At 38.4% G+C, this 20,677-nt stretch overlaps 1 protein-coding gene across 2 annotated transcripts in view; it reads right to left on the bottom strand.

Annotated features, from left to right (window-relative positions):
* Positions 1-20,677, bottom strand: part of SLC29A1 (solute carrier family 29 member 1 (Augustine blood group)) — a 1,418,904-nt gene that overhangs the window by 1,306,751 nt on the left and 91,476 nt on the right. The window lies entirely within an intron of this gene.

The raw sequence follows: 20,677 nt of genomic DNA, 5'->3' as shown, positions 1-20,677 counted from the left end.
TGCCCTCAACAACTTCTCTACAATATATTCTGTTTTCTACTGACATTCCTCTGCCTCTCTTACATGTTTTCTTTTCCCTATATGGTTTGGAAATCTGGGCAAAATATTTCAAATAAGGTCTCACTAATGACCTAATGAACAGGGAGAATTACTTCCTTGTACCTGGAGTCTAAGTGGCAGATCAAAATCCTGTTGACTTTGATTTTTCCCTTATCATCAACGTTTTGGTCATTCACTGTTGTGCTTACAAAGGAATTCAGGCTCCTGGCATAGAGCATCGGCGTATTAAGTATCATGACAGCTAGGACATCTGCATTAGACCGAGTCATTGTTAGATTATTTGAGGTCACAGCAAAACATTCTCTGAAGTTCAGAAGCCCTGGAGTTTTCTAAATTAAGCAGAGGGAGCAGGGGTCTCCCTTACAACATGACGCATGGGGGGGCTTCCCCAAAAACATATAACATCCATTACCTATCCAAAGTATCCTGTTCTGTGGCTACAACTACACTGTATACTATCACAATGTTACCGCTCTGCAGGTGTAGCACCCTCCACTCCCTCACATCTCAGCAGAGATCCTCAGCTAACATTTGTTTGTCGTTCCATCCAACTTTGCAAATTCACTGGTACTTCTGATTTCGGATGAGAAATTGAACAATTAAATGAGGTCACAACCAATATCTCTTCTGACTACACACACACATACACACACACACACACACAAACACATATATAGGCTCGTCAGGCTAATGGGGCGGTAGTTCTCGGGGTCCGTCATGGCTCCCCCTTTGTGGAGTGGGATAACTGTCGCGGTGCGCCATTCAGTGGGTACAAAGCCTGAGGTGAGGCTATGATTAAACATGGTACTTAGGTAGGGTGCCAGTTCATTCTGTAGTTCGTGTAGGACACAGCCTGGGATATTGTCAGGTCCCATGGATGCTGTGTTCTTGGCATATAGATATATATACATATATATGGTTCCACTTTATAATCTCGAAATACTGAAATCTCAAATTTCAGTATCCTGAGACCATAAAGTGGAATTTTCAAAATCCCGAAATTCCATAAGCGCAAATCCGGAAATGTCGAATTTGCAGTTATGGTGTTCCGGTATTTGACGCTGGATGTAGTGTGTGCAAGATGTATCTTGTAGTATGTGGATTTAGCTGGTATGTAAGGTAAGTGGGTATTTTGTTGGGTTTTAGGTATGTGTTTGAGTGTATGTGAGTGTGTTTGGAAGTTTTATGTATGGGTTAGGGTAGGCAGATAACAGTATGAGTGTTTAAGTGTTGAAAGTGGTAGTCTTCGTATATTTGTTTTATGAGTGTGCGAGGGTACTGTAGAATGTGTAGTGGTGAGTTTGCTGTCTTTTTCTGTTTGGTGCGATCTCAGAGTTAGTATATATAAGTGTGGGGGGTGGGCGCAGTCTCCCACATGGGGGGGGTGCACGGGGGCTTGCCCCACTGCTTATATGTAGTGTAGGTTTGTTGGTTTGTCTTTTTGTGTTTGTGTGTGCTTTGTTTTTGGTTTGTTGTAGTGTGGGTTGGATGATGTATGTGTTGTGTGATGTATGGTGTGTTTATGTTTGTGATTTTGTGTTTCGCAGTTTTGGGGTTTCGGGATTTGGAACGTTTGACTTTATGGTATCGGGATACTGAAATTCGAGATTATAAAGTGGAACCAAAGATATATATATATATATATATATATATATATATATATATATATATATATTCACACACACACACACACACATATATATATATATATATATATATATATACACACACACACACACACACACATATATATATATATATATACACACATACATATTTAAACATATATATACTTCTATACGTGCAGGATGAAGCCTACTGAAAGAATACAGTTTGGCAGAGCCAATGGCACATTCCTGGTCCACACACTGCATGCTACACACCTATCCTTCCAAAGGTATAAGTACTGTAGTGGACTATACCATCTCCATCCCCCATGGATGGGTCGGTAGGTGTCAGTTTCTCACTCCCACTCTCCTCTACTGGCTAATCCAGCACCTCAGTCTCTAATCAGTCATGGGTCTTCTGGTTTGCAGTCAGTGCTTTAATCCTGTAGACTAAACAGGCATATAGTCAGACCAATATTTTCCTTTTAAAATGTTCCTGTGAAAATTAATTAGAATTGTAAGTCCCAGTGATTACATTTTAACATCTGTTCTTCAGGTTTCATATGTTTTGACATTATGAGCCCAGATTCTCAGTGTAAGAAAATTGCTGCTAACAAAGAAGTAATTTTATCTAACATATTCCAGTAGAAGTTTTTAAGAATACACATAAAAGAATGAAATGTTTCTGTATCACATGATGAAACTGATGAACAGACTCCTGAGAACTTCATCTGAAGCCCACTGAATATTTGATAGCTACATACAAAAGTAATTTAGTGATACTTTGCTGACAGATGAGAATTCTGAGAGTTCTCGTCTCTTCTGGCATCAGAAAATCATATGTGGATGACAAATGGAACTCAGAAGTGAATCTGAAAAGCAGTAATTATGCATTTCAGCTGAAATAAAATACACCTGAGAGGACTTAAAGAACATTTGCTGGGAAGAAGCTACTAAGTGTCTGGATTTTACTGGTACAGACAATTCTGCACTGCTATATACTAAGTGAAATTTCATACAGCTTCTGGATTGAAGACCTTTTATTAGACTTACAAAACTGGTGCTCACCTCTACTATGTGAGCAGGCATTTTGCATTATTAGTCAATCAGAATCATGTGGAATGTAACTGAGGTGCTAGCTTATTTGATGAGCCACACTGCATTGACAGCCTTTTTCATATTTTTTAATAACAAAGAATCAAGGACGAAAGTGGTAGGCAGATATATGCACAGTACTTCTTGCAGTCTAATATATTCAGGTAGCCAGGATGGCTGCAGCTATAACATTAACCATAACTTTCCTCAGGTGTTTCACCTATGTCCAAAATCCTGCCTTTGCTGTATACAAACAGGGAAAGCAGACATTTGAAGAGCTGCCTGCTTCAATGTGTTTAACATCTACCTCTGGTGGCAATTCTGTGACAGATTGGAAGGACTTGAGCCACCAGCAAGGCTGGATTACCATCTCAGAGTTGAAAGCATATGTTCACAGAGATATTGTAGAGTACTCTCATGTTTTGAGATGGCACCTGAAGTACATAGAGAAGAAATGCACTTGAAGCATTCACCTGAAAGGGACTGCTTCCTACTCCAGTGAAACAATGAAGACAAGTGTTCATTTACTGCAGTCCCTGAAAAGAACAAATTCAAAATTGGTTGATGTAATGTTTGCAAACACAGTTACTGCAATCTGCAGAATTTAAACTGGATTCTCTCACTGGTTTTTCTTCAGCTGACACACCTTTGATTCTTTCTTAAATCAAGCTCTATTAATTGTATGCATATTCATCTGTTGTGTATTTATCTACTGCCTTTTGACATTTTCTCAAAATCTGTGTTTAATTAATATGCAGTACAGTTGTTATTTCACTTACACATAGGCATCATACAGTACACTAAAAAATGTACATAGTAGGCAACACACTTGGATTTAAAGAAGCAGTTTGGTGCCTAAGAGGTGAACCAGCAATGGAGATGCGCCAAGAGGGGTTGGCGAAACAAGGTGAAGAATAAATGGCCAACAAAAAGCAACTGCAGTAATTTATATCATGCGATAGAATTTATATCATGCGATAGAATTCAAAGCAAAAAAAAGAAAGCTAATAAATAAGGATGTAGGATTCAGAAAGTCCAAGAAGGCACAGAACAGCAAAGTCGCCATCAAGAGATACATTAAGGTGTGGAAAGCACTATTAAGACAGCAACAACAAGAGGCAATCAATTTCATGTCTGTAAAGAAGAAGAAAATTTCAGGAAAAAAAACATGAAAGCAGGGATGAACACTGTCTGGATACCAGGGAAAATCACAGTGAGACAAAGTAAGAATGAGGATAACCCAGACACCAGTAACTACAATAAGGTGTAGGCTAACAGCTCTGTAAGAGAAACACAATGTTAAGGCAGCATGGACAAAGTATGGAAAGGGAATACAAATGATCTCGACACAAATATTAACTCAAAATTAACTCATAACTGGAGCTGCACTCACACAGGTGGCATTGCATGAACCCTGCAGCTTTCTCACACTTCTTTATCCATATTTCATTCTTCCTTACCTCAACTTGTCATCCACTCATTAAAGCCTCTCCTTCATCCTACCTCTCTCTTCTGTTTGCACCTCTCTCATTTCCTCTCCTTTCGACCCCTCTTCCCCTTGCATTCCTCTCCATTTATCTATCTTTTCTCCATGATATCATTTTTTGCATCTAGTCACACTCACCTCTTATAATGTCTTCACACTTCTCTATGTTGTTATCTCTGTAGCAAGAGCCATCTCAGTCATTATGGCAAGATCTTATCAGGAAAGCTCTGCTAAGCATAACTTTATTGTTTCATCCATGCTTTGACACTGTAAACTGTTTCTTGAACTACATGCTGTTGCATATTCTTGTATCTGTAAATATGTATGTTTTTTAACATATCCTTGTATCTCTAAATATGTTTTGTTAATTTCTTATGTGATCCTATTCACCTGGGCCGTGCCTGCAAATGATCCATTGAGGTCAGTGCACTACCCCGGCAATCAAATATAAATAAAAATAAGGACTGCCCATCTTATCCATTTACTTATTTATATTGTGTTACAAAGCAAAGTCCACCTACAGAGATGGCCATGGAAGAAAATGAGAAGTTATGTACCTACCATAACGTTCCATGTTAGTTGTCTTCTCTCGCCTTCTTTCTTGCTTGATGGGTTCGGAGCCGATCCTCGGCTCCGACTCGGCACTTGCGAAGCTCGAGAGTCACTTTTACCAGCTCGAGGCAGCCCCATATCCCATGATGCAAGGCGGTAAGTATCCAGATCTCGTTTGTACCTATAGGGAAAAACACCTAGCACAAAAAACTTTCCACTGAGGAAAGAATCAATTAGCCTAAAGGAAGGGCTGTAATGGGAACCAGGTAACCAACTGGTGCCTATAGAAGCAATCTTCCAAACAAGGGAGATCAAGGTCTGTCCAGGCAAGGGGGAAGGAGGGAGGGTCGCAAGAAAGAAGGCGAGAGAAGACAACTAACATGGAACGTTATGGTAGGTACATAACTTCTCAATGTTAAGTTGTCAATCTCGCCTTCATTCTTGCTTGATGGGACCGCGTCCCTAGCACCTCTATCCTGGGTGGCTCAATGGAACAGACTCTTGAGAACCGTAGAACCAAAGCTGGCTCTATCCCTGGAGGCCAAATCCAATTTGTAATGAGAAACAAAGGTATGAGGAGTGGCCCAAGTGGCTGCTGCACAAATACTGTCTAAAGGGAGTCTAGCCTGAAAGGCTGTGGAAGTGGCTAAACTTCTGGTGGAATGCACTTTTGGTTTTGAGCACAGCTGTTTGCCTCTGAGTTGATAGATTTCGGAGATGGTGGAAGAAAGCCATCTAGATAAGGTCACTTTGGAAACAGGAAGGCCTTTCTTATTTACAGCATAAGAAAGAAAGAGCTGATCGGATTTCCTGAATTGTTTTGTTCTGTCCAAATAATATCTGAGTTGGCGGTGAACATCAAGATAATGTAATTTTTGTTCCGATCTGTTGGAGTAATTAGGGAAAAATACAGGGAGATCAATAGATTGGTTCAAATTAGTTTTCGAAGCCACCTTAGGCAAAAAGGATGGATTAGTTCTCAAGGATACCCTGTCCTTGTGGAATACCAAATAAGGGGGACGAACAGAAAGAGCATGAAGTTCTGACACTCTCCTGGCCGAGGTAATAGCGACAAGGAAGAGTGTTTTCCATGAAAGAAACTTCAGTGAACATGAAACAGCTGGCTCGAAGGGAGGAAGAATTAAGGATGCCAGCACTAGATTTAGATCCCATTGAGGAGGAGGACTCCTAACAGGAGGTTTAAGGAGAAAAATCCCTTTTAGAAAAGCTCTACAAAGCCTGTGGGACATAATGTTGTGATCTGCAAACCCGACATGAAAGTTCGAGATAGCAGCCAACTAAACTTTGACCGTGGAAGATGAAGAGCCCGAGTGAAAGATTTCTGCTAAAAAATCCAAAACTGCATGAACAGGGGCAGTAAAGGGATCTATATTCTTTGATTTTGCCCAAAAGGAAAAGCGTTTCCACTTGCTGGTATAAATCCTTCTAGTAGAGGATTTAAGGGAAGCGACTATGATATCCCTTACTGGGTTAGAGATCGTAGGAAGCCTGGCTAAGGAAGGAAGTGGAGCAACCAAGCTGTGAGGTTGAGAGAAGGAATGGACCGATGCAGGTGACCCGACTGGTGGATCAGAAGGTCTGGCACTGGGTCCAGATGCCACGGCTGCACCAATAGGTGACGATGGAGGAACGGAAACCAAATTTGTCGAGGCCAATAGGGGGCAATGAGAATCATTTTGGCTCTCAAAACGGTGGCTTTCTGGAGTACTTGTGGAATCAAAGGAAAAGGAGGAAAGGCATAAAGAAGTCCCTGGGGCCAATCCTGGGTAAGAGCGTCTCTGGGGGGATGGCCTAACAGTGGGAAGAGAGAGAAGAAGTCTGGGCATTTGCTGTTTTGGGGAGTAGCAAAAAGATCGCAACATGGGCGGCCCCATTCTAGAAAAATCTCCTCCACTATAGATTGTTTGAGAGACCATTCGTGAGGCATGAGAATAGCTCTGCTCAATCTGTCCGCTAAAATGTTGGTTTTCCCAGGGATATGCGTTGCTACCAGAAACCGATGAGAGGAGATCGCCCATTGCCAAAGTCTGAGAGCTTCTCGACACAAGGGGTAGGACTTGGTTCCGCCCTGTTTGTTGATATACCATACTACAGACATGTTGTCCGTGTGAACTGCAATTGTTCCCAAAGGAAGAAAGTCGTTGAGGGCTTGCAACGTTAAAAGCACTGCTCTCATCTCTAGGACATTTATGTGCAGGTGGTATTCGAACGGTTGCCACGTCCCATGAACCATCCTGCCCTGATAATGACCCCCCCACCCGATCAGGGAGGCGTCCGTAGTGACTGTGGCTACCGGGGCCGGAGATACAAAGGGTCTGCCCTGATGAATCTGGGGAGAAGAAATCCACCAGGATAGGTGGTTTTTGCAAGCTTGTGTCACCAGGATCTGGTGACGCATGGGAAGTTGTTGGTAAGACCACTGGGTGAACAACATCCATTGAAGAAGACGCATGTAGAAGCGGGCCAAGGGAAGAAGAGTAATGGCCGCTGCCATGAGGCCCAACACTTTCAGGACCAGTCTGGCTTGCACCTTTTTGCTGGCAAGAATGATCCGCACGTGACTTTGGATATCTGAGATTCTTTGGTCTGTGAGGTTTGCTGACATCCAAACAGTGTCTAAATTTGCCTATGAAAGTAATAGACTGGCAGGGCGACAAGGAGGATTTTTCGTAGTTGATCGAAATTCCTAACTGAGTGCAGAGATTTAGTGTGTAATCCCTGGCTTGGAGAAGTTGATGCCTGGTGGTGGCTGAAAGGAGCCAGTCGTCGAGATACGGAAACACCTGGAATCCTAGACGTCTCAGGTGAGCCGTGACCACTGCCATACATTTGGTGAACACTCTGGGGGCTGTAGTGAGACCAAAGGGCAGGGCTCTGAATTGAAAATGACTGGACCCCAGCCGAAAGCGGAGAAACCTTCTGGAGCATCTGTGAATTTTTATGTGATAGTACGCATCCTGAAGGTCCATTGAGCACATCCAGTTGTCTTTGCCCAGGAAGGGCAAAATTGATTGAAGTGTGACCATTCGAAATCTCGTCTTTTCACAGACTTGTTGAGTCTGCTGAGGTCCAATATTGGTCTCCAATCTCCGTCTTTTGGGGACCAAAAGAACCTTGAGTAGATTCCGGCTCTGAATGGTCTGTTGTAACTGGCTGAATGGCCCTTTTGTGTAGAAGCTTTGATACTTCTAACTTTGCGATTTCCCTTAGACCGGGTGACACATCTGGAAGGGAATTTTTGTGAGTAAAGGGACTTTCCTCGAAAGGAATTCTGTAACCCTCGGATATGATCGACTGTACCCATCTGTCTTGTGATAGGGAACGCCAGGCTTGTGGGTACAGCGATAATCTTCCCCCGACTGCCTCCAAGGATGGACAGTCGGGCAACACCTCAGGGATGCTGGAAGGGCTTGTCAGAGGGAGGCTCTCTGCTTCCCTGGTTTTGTGGACCCTCCCTGCCTCTAGGGCAGCGTCTATTATTATTACCCCCTCTGCCTCTAGGGGTAAACTGACCACGTGTATCCGGCGTGACTCCTTGGGATTTGCGGAACCACATCTTTCCACCCTTCTGTCCCTTGGGGTAAGGTCTAGAAGGGGTGGAAAAACGGACCCCTACGGCAGAAAGAGTCTTGCCGTCCTGCTCACACCTGGTCAATGTATCCTTCACTTGAGGACCAAACAAAGTTGACCCATCAAAGGGAGAGTTTGTGAAGGACACCTTGAAGGGATCTGCAAAATTACAGAGCCGCATCCAGGATTGACGTCTCAGAGCCACTCCTGTACCTGCGGCTCTACTCGCTCCATCTGCTGCATACGAAATCAGCCGCATGGAGGAGTTGGTTATGGAATTAAGGATTCCTAGCTGAGAAGCAATCTTGTCTTGTGCCCCCGGAGCTGCAGGATCCTGTACTACTTCACCTAGTTCTTTAAGGATGTCCCTTTGGAGTCTGGTGAAGTGACACAAATAATTCAGCGAACGCATGGCAAAGTTCGCTGAGGAGAACATCCGCTTACCATACCTGTCCATGGTCCTAGAATCCTTGTTAGGAGGATGGACCCGGCACGAAGGATCTGCAAGTTCCTTTTTAGTGGCGGCCGCCACCACCATGGCATCAACAGGGACACCTTTTGTAAGGAATTGCTGTTCAGAAGGGGCTGTAATAAATTTAGAAGGCCTCCTGGGAACTGGCTCTACGGAATCAGGAGTAGCCCAAGCCTTTCGAGCAATTACCTGCATGAGGGGGTCAAAAGGCGGAGACACCCAGGAGGTGGAGGGTCGAGAACCAAACGCCTCTAGGTATACCGTCTCATCATCGGAGGGATTAATGGAGGGCCAGTTTCCCCTCTGTTTCAGGAGTTCTAGGATGTCTGAAAAGGAGACATCCTCAGAGGGGGATCTTGGGGATCCCTCCGACTCATCTAAGTCAGTATCCGAAGTAATAGACTCAGGGGAGTCCAGGTGCTTCCTCTTACAAGTCCTCTTGCGCGGAGGATCTCCTGACGGATCAGGAGAATCCTCGGAAGAGGGGGTTCCTCCCAGTGGGGAAACCTGAGGCGGTGGATCTCTCGGTCCGGGAGCAAGAGAGAGGGAAGAGATATCAACAGGCACCGTAGAGGGAGGAGCTAAAGGAATAGACTGCTGACTGAGCCCAGGGGCCAGCACATTCCTCATCACCTCGAAGGCTCCCCTCCCAGGGAGATCCGAGAGAACCCGTTCCGAAGAAACTGGGACTCCCGGACCCACCGAAAGGGAAGGCTCCGAAGCAGATGTCGGAGCCGAGCTCACCAAGGCCGAAGCCCCAAGGGGAAGAGCGGGGTTGGACAAGGGTCCGATGCCACTCACCCTCTCGGAGCAGACCAGGGAAGCCCGGCCACTGAATCCCTCCAAGGAAGGTCTCGAGGAGGAGATAAGAGTAGATGCTGAAGGCGCAGAAGGGGGGAGTATCTGGCCCTCAGCCATAGCAGAAACTATTCCCGTAGACTCCAGCTCCAAACTGTGGGGTAGAGTCGAAGGAGGAACTTGAAGAGGGTGTGGACTAATAGTCGTCTGTTGAGACGGACTATGAAGCATTTGGGCTAGTGCCTGTGATTTTAATAATCTGCTTACCACCCTCTCTAAATCATGGTCTGACAACCTGGAAGACCTAGATGATCGGCTCCGATGGCTCCGCTCCGAAAGAAGAGGTGAGGCCGGAGCAGACAGTATCGGTTCCAAAGAGGGAGACCTGGACCTCTTCCTCGAAGGAACCATCGGAGCCGATGAAACCATGGATCCAGTAGGAGCCGATAACTTCTCGGCTCTGAGTGTAGGTATAGATGTATCGGCTCTGGCCGGAGCTGATACAGGCAAAGAAATCATGGTGTCGGAGCCGGTCGGCGCCGACACCGAAGCCCGAGCCACATGGATGTCGGAGCCGACACCAAAGTGACCTTCACAGTATCGGTACCGAAAGCCATCGGTGCCGATGATTTCTCCAAGCTAAGATCGGCTCCAGCCGGAGCCGATCTCGACTCCGAAGGAGTCGGAGCCAAGGCCGAAGGCTTAGGTACAGAAGCCTGGGCCTTGGTAGTCTTAGAGGGCTTACCCGGAGCCGATTTTGCCGAGGAGCCCTCCGGTTTAAGAAGTCCTCTTAAAATAAGTTTGTTTCTCCTTTCCTGCAGGACTCTCTGGCTAAAAGAGTGACAAATTGCACAGGAGTCCTGCAGGTGGAGAGGTCCCAGGCAGTATATACAAGAAGTGTGACCGTCTGTCAGAGACATCTTCTGACAGCACGAGTCACACTTCTTGAAGCCTGAGACCCTCTGTTCTTTAGACATAGTCCAAACAAACACTACACACCCAGTCCCGAACCAGACAAACTAAAGTTAAAGTATTGAGAAGTAAAAACTCTCACACACACACACCCTGACAGGGGGGGGATGGGAGGGAATTAAGGCCTGACTAAAAAAGTAAAGAAGGAAAAATAAAGTTAGTCAGAAAAAGCCTCACAATTATCTATAAAAGATAGAATTTTAAGAAAATAGAAAATTTTTCTGATTGGGGGCTAAAAGCTTAGTAATAATAAACACTTACCAGGAGCTGGTAAAAGGAGGACCTCATCAGCGAAGCGGCAAACGAGATCTGGGTACTTACCGCCTTGCGTCATGGGATATGGGGCTGCCTCGAGCTGGTAAAAGTGACTCTCGAGCTTAGCAAGTGCCGAGTCGGAGCCGAGGATCGGCTCCAAACCCATCAAGCAAGAATGAAGGCGAAATTGACAACTTAACATGCTCCCATAACACACAACTTTAGAATACAGAAATGTATATACAGTACTGATAACGGAACACTTGAAATAGAAATTAACCAAATTAAAATCTTCAGTATATTTACTAGGTCAGGTAAATTACACATCACTTTAACAGGAGAGAAGATAGCTTTGTGAGAATCTAAATTACTAATACAAACATGAAATAAAGTATATGAACCTATAAAAACACAAAATAATAATTGAATAAGTAAGCAGCAAAGGAATATGAATTTTAGCATACACAGAAGATACGGAACAGGCAGGCAATATGCTGCTGAAAAAAACCTTTTGAGAACTGTATGCATGTATCTTCAGAACGTTTAAATGAAGGTAACTATAACCATATATTTAGGATATACTACTAGGAGGAAATGAAACACGCCATGTGCCTATGTGCTGCTAAAACAAAACATTATAGTAAAGATTTCCCTGGTGTGATGCATTTTTTCTATATTGTGGTTTCACATATATGTTCTTCAGTACATTCTTGAATTTAAGTCTTTCTATAACTATATTGAAGGAAAAAGGAATTAGTTTTTGTTGTGCATTGTAACTGTTAGCTATCTATTTATTTGTCTTTGTTTACCTAGTAAGTCAGACTGAGAAATACCCATTTGTAGTAGAGGCCTGGGGAGAAAAGCTCCATTTGCTTACTTTGCGTTATGCGAAGTTCTAGTTAAACACAGTTACATTTCTATTTACTTTTATACACAAACAGTAGTTAGATTTATACATTCTAAGATTTTACAGAGGTGGAAGTTACTAAAGATACAGCCCATGTGCAACTTAGTGGATTGTACAAGCAGCAGTTGAAATTGTTTTTGTCATTTCATTGAGAGGTTGAGAGTATTCTGTTTAATGAGAGCATTTGGAGAGTATCATACTCTGAGCACAAAGTCTTAACCTTGTGATAAGCATATGCAGGACTAGGACTGGTTAAGATGTTGTTTAAGCAGTGGTTTAAAACTACTGAGTTTGTCTGAGAGTTTTACTTGTGTGGGGACACTATATCATTGTTTAGCAACGTATTGGGAGTATAGTGAGTCTTCTGCAACATTATTTGACTCATTTTTAAGTAATAAGAATTTGTTACTAGAATGGAGGTTCCTTGCTGGACAGTAGGGCAGTAATAGGTTTTGTAGTGCAGGCAGGGCCAGTGTTAGCATTATGGGGGCCCCCAGCAGATGTCAAGTTGGGGCCCCCTAGACATTTCCAGTCTACATATCACCCTGTCAATGCCACCCCTCCTAAGCAACCTCTTAATTCATGTTGCAGACTTTTAGGAGTAGTCATCACAGACTGACTTGTAGCTACAGTAGCTACAGTGCTCTTACATTACAACAGGCCCATCTACTACACTATGTAGGCCCATCTCACAAAGGAGCATTCAGATTTACTGGAATTTAGATGCACCAATGATACATTACAGGTCTGGACTTTGTGAAATGATGCCCTGCAACACCATACACCCCAATCATACCCTCCAGTCGTCCCCTGCTCCCCCCAAATCTTGGGTTCTCTATACTATGCACATTACTTTTTTCTTCCATTTCTCACATTTTCCCTTCCTCTTCAGCTTTTTCAAGAAGCCATAACTTTCTGTGTGCTCTGAAATGCATTTTAAAGTTTTTTTTCTTTTTATACAACCTTTTCATCCAATGATGGCTTGAACAGAAATGTTGATTAAAGAAACTGTGCTGCTATTCAGCTTTAGTTTTCCTTGCATCCTTTCAACACACCTTTCTTCACAAAGTAAGTATAGTAATAACCATTTAGAAAATAAATCAGTTAAGCCAAAGCCCCCAGAAGCCATTGGGTTGTGCATGTTCTGAAATACGTTTAGAGCATTTTCCTAACCTTTTAATCCAATGGTAGCCTAAATAAGTATCGAGATTAAAAAAATAATTTCAGTCTTTATTTTTTTTTCAGTTAAGACAGAAGTTGCACCAAATGCTTAATATTCAAAGATGACAAAATAGTAACTCACAATAAACTAACAAGCCAGTTGTTGTCTGGATACGCAGATCCTATTTTGGAACTGCCTGCCTATGCATCCCTTTGGTGTCAGACTGGGATGAGGTTCAAACTGTCACAGTCATGTATTTCAAGGGACTCGTGACATACGTATACACAGCACGTCTCCTCACTCCTCAACCCAAACTGTCAAAGGCAGCTACCTGTACACACGCCTGAGGTGTGATTATGAAGAAAGTGAAAAAAAAATGATTGCACACACACACACATAACCTACACCAGTTTTCTGTACACACACATCTGAGCAGAGCTCGTTTTAGAATGGATGCAGTTGAGAGCAGAGGCCATTATCAGCTTTATCCTACCAGGGTCATGTCACAGCCCTGTTCAGGTTAAACAGCATAATCAGAAAATTAATAATTTTTTTTTCTCCTCATTTTCCCCACCCAGCAACAGCTTTTCTGGGACACGAACACAGTCAAGGGCGATTAAGGGAGCCCCCTGTATCCAGTTATAGAGTCTGAGGAGTGGGGACCTCAGGCTATTAGAAGATCTAAGTGTTTGAATGATCTGTGATGTATTATGTTCATTACTATGAAATATAATTATTTGTTAGCTACATTTTTTACTGATACTCAGAAGAATATTCTGTGTCCTGGTATTATTGGGTGTGTGCACAGATAAAAATCACTGATAGGTTTTATATACAAATGAAACAGTACTCCAACCAGGGTTCGAATCTTCTCTATTCAGAGCCAGAAGAACGCACAAATAACGAATGAATGAGATAGAAAAACTCACTTTATTTAAAACACGAAACAAAGCTTTCGGGTATAACCCATCCTCAGTGTTTGTTAATATATTTTATTTTTTTTCAAAACAAGTTTATTGTTTTAACATATAAGAGAAATATCATAACAATTTTATACAAATAATTAAAAATAGGTATTATTATAATATTCAACAAAACAACTAAAGTATTTACAAAGACATCCACTACAATCAGATCAATTAATTAAACTAAAATACTGTGCTACTGAAATTAGAATTTTTTTAACAAATTTTGTAAATTATCCCATACAATAAAATGTGATGTTTTTCTAGTTGTTCTCATTCTAATTGTGCTTATTTCCATATGACACATTATATTCATAACATTTTTAAATTCATTGAACGAAGGAGGTGTATCTGAAATCCAATTTCTAGTTATTATTTTCCTAGCCACTGCTAGGATAGACCATAACAAGGGAAGCTTAATCTTTTAACACATTGAGGTACAGGTGTGTTGAATAATATAAGAGACTTAGAAATAATGAAATTATCTGTAAAAGAGCCTGCAAAAATTCATTAATTGACTTCCAGTATTCTTTCAACTTCATACAGTCATAAAACATATGAGCCCAGTCAGCATTAATTTCTACATTACATCTCTTACATAGATTATCTTTATTATTAATTTTATTCATCATCAAAGGTGTATAAAAAGATCTATGTAAAAATTTCCATGTATAAAGTCTCCAGACAATGGAAGCTGTAGTTCTATAAGCAGATTCCAATATATATTGTTTATCTTGTTGAGTTGGTGGGTCCCCATTAATAGAGGTGAAATAATTCCAGTATGAATCTACATTGTAAAAAGTTTCTTGTCTGATAATTTTATGTATATATGAAAGTTTACCTTTATCAGAAACTTTATGCTGTAAATTTATTATCAAGTAATCAATCAGTTTTGGAATAGATTCTTTAACTGTTATAGACATTAGATCTATTCTATCAATGAGATGTTGTCTAAAGATCTGAACCTCTAACCAGCAAGTTTCTCTTAGATCAAATTCTTGTTTTAAAAAATCTAGATTTTTAACTTTATTATCAGATATCAGCTGATACCAGTACTTTAGATTATTATCTATAGCTAAATGAGCTCCTTCAGAAGTAGATGACATAAGCATACCCTGAGTATAAATTATAGGGAATACAATAAAATTCCATTCCCTATACTTAGGGTGCATGAATATAAAGTTACGATAACTAATAATAATATTTAATGGGTAACAGACCATATGTTTAGGTGTAATAGGTGAAGTACAAAATTCCTTTAGCAACCACAACATGGAGTTATTTATAATCATATTTTTATGTGTTAAGGAGATTTTCATGAAGTGCATACTAATTAGCTCCCAATAATCTTTCCATTTTGCGACATATGACCGATCTATTAATAAAGTAATAACTTTTATAATAGAAGAGATAATATATAAATTAAAGTCTGGAAAAGAAATACCCCTTGAGACCAGCTATTAGTATGTTTCTTTAATGCAATCCTAGGTCTATTAGGTGCCCATAAGAAATTTAACATTAGTGTATTCAGTTTCTTGATAGTTATTTTTGTAGGTGAAAGTATTATTGATTGTATTAAGTATAAAATCTTGGGGAATATTATCATTTTAATAATTGTAAGTCTCTCCTCCATAGTAAAAAACATATTATTCCAGGTATTAAAAAGATTTTGTATATTAAGAAAACAGGTATTATAGTTATTATATATAATAGATTTAATATCTTTAGATAGTATTATACCTAAATAAGTTATCTGACCTGAGTTGGGTACATATTTAGTAAAATCACTAATGAGAGTATTTTTTCGTGTATATATAGGTAGTATTTCGTTTTTTTCTTCATTGAATATTAAACCAGAAATACTTTTAAAATTCATCATTTTATCAAATAAAGACTGCATAGAAGAATTAGATCCTGCTGATGTAATTAGAACATCATCTGCAAAAGTTGAATTTTGATGTTGTATTTTCTTCTATTTCAAAACCCTCTATGTCAGTACTGTTTCTAATCAAATTAGCCCAAGGCTCCATTACTAAAGTGAATAAGAGTGGAGAAAGTGGACATCCTTGCTTTGTACCTTTAAGAATGGGTATTTTTTGTGAAACATATGTTCCTACCTTAATATAAGCCAGCGTTCCTTTGTATAAATGCTCAATTAAATTTACAAATGCATCAGAGAAATTTGTGCATTTCAGTAAGGTAAACAGATAGTCCAAACTTACTGAATCAAATGCTGAACCAATATCAAGACTAATAAGTGTTAAATCTTTCTTTTTCCTATTTGCAAAATCAATTAATGTTAAAGTTCTTCTTATATTATCAAAAGTATTTCTATTTACAATGAAGCACGTCTGATCTATGTCTATAATGCCGGGGATAATTGTCTTCAATCTATCAGCAAAAATACTCATAAACATTTTATAATCAACATTAAGTAATGAGATGGGTCGATATGAAGAACATCTAGTTGGATCTTTATTAGGTTTTAAAATTGGTGAAATAAATGTATATTGCCAAGATGGGGGGGTTATTAACTCAGTTTGGGCCAGAATAAAAACCTTATGTATTAATGAATATGTAGTTTTAGAAAGGATTTTATATATCTCTGGTATAATACCATCATTACCCGGTGCTTTGTTTGATTTAAGCTTATTTATTTGTGTAATAACTTCTGTATATGAAATACTCTTGTCCAATAGTTTAATCTGTTGTTTATTAAGCTTTTTATTCATGTTTGTGGTTATAAACTCCTTTATTTTATCTTTAGGTTCCATGTTAATGTTGTTATGGTTAATCTTGTGAAAGTGATTTCTAAATTCATCCAGTATTTCTGGTATACTAGAAACATTCTTCTTTTCCTTAGAGAAAAGATTTCTTTGATATGGTTTTGTTTATTCAATCTTTTGTTTTATTTTTAAGTCTATGTAAGTATTTGGGGCTTATTGAATAAGACAAAACTTGTATTTCTCTAAAGTTATTTTAACTTTATGAGTTAAAATTTCTTTGTATTTCTCATTTAGTTTGTTTATTTCTTCAATAACTTTCTTGTCCATAATATTTTCTTTATTATTATGTTTATAAGAGTCTAGTTTACTTTGAATATCTAACAATTCCTTATCCCAAGATTTCCTTTTGTTATTATACCATCTGATACTTTGTCCATATAGATATGATTTTAAGGCATCCCAAACATAGACAATGGAGACTTCAGGAGTATTATTTATGTCTAGAAAATGTTGTACTTCTGAAAGTATATATTCTTTATAGTCTTTTAGCTGAGTTAAGTATGCTGGTATCCTTTTGATCTGAACATTATGAGTATTTTTATCATGAATTCAAAAACAATTGAGTTATGATCAGATATAGGACATGAAATGATTTTGGAATTAATTAAATCTGTTACCATCTGGTTAGAAATAAAGACCCTATCTATTTTTGAATAAGTTTTGTATCTGTTAGAAAAAAGGTGTATGGTAATGATTTTGACTCTATCTGATTATTAATATCATTCAAATGATAAGAATTAGCAAAATCATTTAAATGTTTTGCATTAGATGTAATTCTTCTTTTCTTTATAGTGGTAGTATCACTTTCATGTAGTATACAATTAAAATCACCAGCTAAAATAATATCCCTACAGAGAATGATATGATCTTATCAATATGATGTTTCACTGTATTAATACCAATTCCAGGTATCCAATATACATTAATTAAAGTGTAAGTCTTCCCATTAATTTGTATTGTAACCATACAAAACATTCCTTTGTCATCCTGATAAGACTTAATGGTTTTAGGAATGGGCATACTTTTATTCCATAAAATAGCCACTCCTCTTTTTTTCTGAGTGTGCTCTGAACTAACCAATACTGTATACTTATTAGTGGCTAGTTTATCAATATCTTTTTTCAAGAGATGGGTTTCTTGCAGGAAGACTAGATTGGCCTTGTGTAGATTAATGTATCTTATTAGGCTTGCCCTTTTACACGGATTATTCAATCCATTAATGTTTAAAGAAATTCCTTTTAAAGATGTCATTTGGCATTTTTAAAACTCAAGAATCTTATGATCGAAATAACAAATAACAAGATAAATAATGTTACATCTCCTCTTTTAGGTGTACCTTTAAATATAGCTGTATTTATTAAATCTCTTATGGGATTTTGTATAGGATTCAATTTTGTTTGTAGTGACAATGAGTGTACAAAATATATTGTGGATGTCAAAACTATATACATATAACAATGAACAAGTGAAAATAATGTAAGGATTAAACCTTGCATCCCGCCTGGAGTTGAAACCTCCAACTTAGAGCAGTATTTACTACTCAAGTTAACCCCCTACCCTAAGCAGCAGTACCTCAGCTACCACCTTATCAATTTAATACTAGTTATATTTAACTGAGGTTAACAGTTTTCAATTCAATTATCTATCAAGACAAAACTACACATTTGGTAAAACAGCATCATATAAACTAAAATAAACTTTTTTTTTTTTTTTTTTTTTTTTTTTTTTTTAAAAACTGTTCATACTATTATATAGATCTATGTAATATATAACACTTGTATTCTAATAGCATTCAAATAATCTTAATGTTAGAAATCAAGAGGAGAGAAAATTATGTTCTAACATTCATTTAAATCAAAAACTTTGGCTAATATGATTCAGACATTACATGCATTAAGATGCATCTATTTTCTGTCATGTGAATTCTATCAACAGCTTCCAAAAAATCTTGAATTGTTTGTATATGAGCATTTACTTAAACTCATTATTGTCAGTAGAGTAAAATATTGTATTCATAAAAATTATTATAAATCATATTGCATAGTTATGCAGATTCTCAGAAACACCTGCGTTATTACCTAAAAAAAAAGCCATCACACACATAAACACAGACACACACACATACATATACACACACACATATACACACACACACACCCACACACACACACACATATACATACATACACACACACACACACACACACATATATATATATATATATATATCTGATCTCACTGAGTTGTGTCTTTGTAGAGCACTATCCTACTTGCTGTCCCTAGAATAAATCTGTCTGCTTTATACAAAATAATGCACAGCAAACACATATTAGTAACCAGATTTTACAATCATGCTAACCTACTGCTTTAAAATATATCACATGACATTTCTTCCAGAATAGAGTTATAAGATTATTTATGCTTGTCAATCAGATGAATTAAATGAGTTATAGTAAAGTATATGTTTGGGACACAAGTTTTTAACACAGATTATTATGCTACTGTTAAGTAGATTTTCAAAAACATTTAAATAAATGTTTCATTTTCTATGCCTTCTAAAATAAGATATTTACTTGCTACAAGAAACTACATCATCTAAACTCATCATAACTGACACATTTTATGAATAGAGTATTTTCCTGTATCTGTGGTGTGTCAGTGTGATAACCTTGTCAATGTTTATACTAACTGCTTTCAGTTTCTCTGTGAAAATTCTGTGAGTGAAGCTTCTGAGGAAACTCATGGACACTGTGCATGAGACAGCCCACATCCCAGATTGTCTCCCTTAACATTTTGGCGGAAACTTATTAAAACTTGTGGCAAACATTCATTTTGTCAATAGAGTAAAATATTGTATTCATAGAAATTATTATAAATCATATTGGATAGTTATGCAGATTCTCAGAAAAAAAGCCATCACACTCACACACACACACACACACATATATATATATATATATATATATATATATATATATATCTGATCTCACTGAGTTGTGTCTTTGTAGAGCACTATCCTACTTGCTGTCCCTAGAATAAATCTGTCTGCTTTATACAAAATAATGCACAGCAAACACATATTGGTAACCAGATTTTACAATCATGCTAACCTACTGCTTTAAAATATATCACATGACATTTCTTCCAGAATAGAGTTATAAGATTATGTATGTTTGTCAATCAGATGAATTAAATGAGTTATAGTAAAGTATATGTTTGGAACACAAATTTTTAACACAGATTATTATGCTGCTGTTAAGTAGATTTTCAAAAACATTTAAATAAATGTTTCATTTTTTATGCCTTCTAAAATAAGACATTTACTTACTACAAGAAACTACATCATTTAAACTCATTATAACTGACATATTTTATGAACAGAGTATTTTTCCTGAATCTGTGATGTGTCAGTGTGATAACCTAGTCAATGTTTATACTAACTGCTTTCAGTTTCTCTGTGAGAATTCTGTGATTTGAAGATTCTGAGGTAACTCAAGGACATTGTGCATAAGACAGCCCACATCCCAGATTGTCTCTCTTAACATTTTGGCGGGAAACTTATTAAAACTAGTGACAAACATTAATTTAGCAGTGTAAATGCATCTAAACATGACAGAACCTCCACAATATATTCCACAGATCATCACAGCCTCTATGCAAGTGAAATTAAACTCAAAATTACCAACAAGCAATAAAACTCAGCATTCTTCTCCCAACTCAATTTTCATACAAATCCTATTATTCACTGTGCCCACACAGTCAAAAGCATTTCTATATATTAATAAAGAAAAGAAAAGAGAGTAGAAAATAAAAGGGAGTGAGGCAGAAATAAAAAAATGTAAGAGAAAGCTGTAAGAAGTATATACAATGGAATGTTACTTACTGTTTATATTAATAGAGTTAAAAATAAAACATATTATTTACTCTTATTTAGTTCTGATTATTATTAGTTAAAGCATGACAGATTAT

The sequence above is a fragment of the Protopterus annectens genome, chromosome 1.part0, assembly GCF_019279795.1.
Source record: "Protopterus annectens isolate FY-2018-M chromosome 1.part0, PAN1.0, whole genome shotgun sequence".
NCBI lineage: Eukaryota > Metazoa > Chordata > Ceratodontiformes > Protopteridae > Protopterus > Protopterus annectens.
The sequence above is the reverse complement of the archived record's forward strand: the minus strand, read 5'-3'. Positions and strand labels throughout refer to the sequence as shown.